This window comes from Morone saxatilis, unplaced genomic scaffold (genome assembly GCF_004916995.1).
Source record: "Morone saxatilis isolate NCDOM2014 unplaced genomic scaffold, NCSU_SB_2.0 Contig23, whole genome shotgun sequence".
NCBI lineage: Eukaryota > Metazoa > Chordata > Actinopteri > Moronidae > Morone > Morone saxatilis.
In genome coordinates this window covers 21792317-21795003 of record NW_023339796.1, presented here as the reverse complement: position 1 = coordinate 21795003, position 2687 = coordinate 21792317, and positions in this window count along the sequence as shown.

Sequence of the window (2687 nt, the reverse complement as noted above, 5' to 3'; positions counted from 1 at the left end):
GAATCGATATTTTTACCCACCCTTAATTTCAACAGGTTTGCATGTTTTCATGGACTGAATGTTACTAAATGGTTGAAGTAAAAATGTTAACTTGAAGGAATTTTTTTGGAGATGGGCATAAAAGGAAGACAAACTGTAATGAATCTTTGTAATATCTTTCTCATTGTTCTAGAATCCAAACTTTTCTCACTGACTGTGGCTTTTTGTTTTAGTTGCTTCATGTGACTACTGTGGAACATATAACGATAAACGGGCTATGATTCAATATATTACAATACTGTAAGCAAGATGATATATTGCAATTTTTTGTCTAATTTAATGTCATAGTATAAAATGAATTTCAAACTGTCAAAGAAAAAATGTAGTGGAGTAAAATTAAATGTAAAGCATATGCACCTCAAAATTCCACTTCTATCACTTCAGTACTACACTGCACCTACTAAGGACAAACCAATACATTGCACAACCTGTCTGTTTTTTCCCCTAGCAAATATCAGAAGGAGGAATGCAAGAGTGATACCGAAAGAGAAAAGAAACAAACAGATTTGAATGGATCCCCCTCCATACAGACACACACTCACACACACACACATCCACACAGTCGTTTTGTCAGTCTGAATGTTTGGCTTTCATCCTGTGATTCTCTCCACTTCACAAAGTCCAAGGTTAGTCATCCCTTTCTCTCCTGATAATTCATGTGCTCATACAAGCATGAAGGCACAGAGCTGGCGCTTCCTCTCCAAGGCCACCGGAGAGCTGCACAGAAAGGAAATTACTGTATAATATCAGCGTGGCACAGATAAGAGCAACAAAGAATGGGTGTTTGGTGCAGCTTATGACAACATTATTCATAGTTTGTTATACAAACAGATAAACGCTGAGGCTATGCACCTGCTAGGACCTTGTCTTTTTGTATGTCCTTACTAAATAATCTAATGAAAATCTAATGATGAGAACACCAGACATAACCATAAAACAGGATGAAAACAAAGAACAAAACAAGAACAAAGAATGAAGACACTTAATATTTTGATGATTCTGATGATGGAACTGTGATTTATCAAACGTATATTTCTTCAAAATGGCTACTGCAGTTCAAGAAAATATGATGTGATGCAGAAATAGCAGTAAAAATGCTCAGAAATGTTCATTTACAGTATGCACTGTTCTTCTAACTGTGAATTTGGACATTATTGAAAAGTCTGTCTCCAGTAGTCTAGGAAACACTGCTATAGGCAAGGCCCTTCAAACTATCGATTAAAGGCGATAAGAGGCTAAAAAATATTAAATGAATAAATTAAGCTTTAGTGGTTAGTATTGGGAATAATATAATAATATTAAAGGACCAGTGTGTTGGATTTAGTGGTATTTAGTGGCGTATTTGCATTCGCTTCACCCTTCCTCCCAAGTGCAAGGGAGGAACTACAGTGGCCACCATAGAACACTCCTATCTAGAGCCACTGTTTGGTGTGTCCGTTCTGGGCTATTGTAGAAACATGGTGGTTCAACATGGAAGGTGACCCTCAGTGTCTGTAGATTAAATACAGCTCATTCTAAGATAACAAAAACACAATACATTCCTATTTTTAGGTGATTATACACTAATGAAAACATACCTATGAATTATATAATTTCTGACAATACATCCTCCTAAATGTTACACACTGGACCTTTATGTACATGAATAAAATATGAATAAAATGTGACTTTTGAACTTGTAACTACAGTAAAGTTATGTGTAACAATATGATGTTTAGCATGACAAGTTGCCAACTTGTTCCTATTAGTAATGTTTCATAAAACATGTTGACTCAGGCTATTTATAACCTGGAACATTGATATAATCAATTAATCATATTAAGGCATGCATGTAGTGTTCACACACTTCACAAAAAATAAAAATGATACAAAAGGACAAGTATGTAGGGCTCACAATAATCACAACAATGAGCTATTTAGAAGCCAACCACGGGGGATGGCAAGCCGCTGCCACAAATGCGACATGTGACATCACATCGCAACATAAATGTTCAGTCTTTGTTTTTAAGACAAGAAAGCGTTCCAGAGCTTCCGTCTGACATGCAGTGCAGCAGTAACTGGTGATTTTATTTGGCTGAAAGCCGCCACTTAACAGAGTCACAGACCTAGGAGGAGGGAGGGTACAGGTGATAAGAACAAGCAGTAAGTGCTGTACCCCTAAAAAAAGAAATGCAGATTGCAACTAAATAAAGCTTCATAACTAAAAGTCTCTTAGATTCCTGGCACATCTGGCAAATATTGGCACATCTTTAAAAAAACAAAAGACAAAAATGGGTCACTGGATAAAATATGCCAAATACCTCTAAATCTTGTTGGATAATGGAGGAAACAAGATAAGATCCCTTTTTTTGAGAGGACAGCTCAAGATAGAAAGTGGGGGGAGAGAGAGAGAGGATGACACACAGCTTTAACCCATGGCCGCTGCAGCAAGGACTCAGCCTTGGTACATGTGGTGCCAGCTTTACCCAGGTACTGCACATTAACAGCACCAGTTTATTGACTAATGACCCAGAGTTTTGACACTCTGAGTGAGGAGTTGTACAGTTTGATGGCCACAGGCAGGAATTACTTCCTGTGTCGCTCTGTGGTGCATCTCGGTGGAATGAGTCTCGCACTGAAAGTCTTCCTGTGTTTAACCAGATCATTGT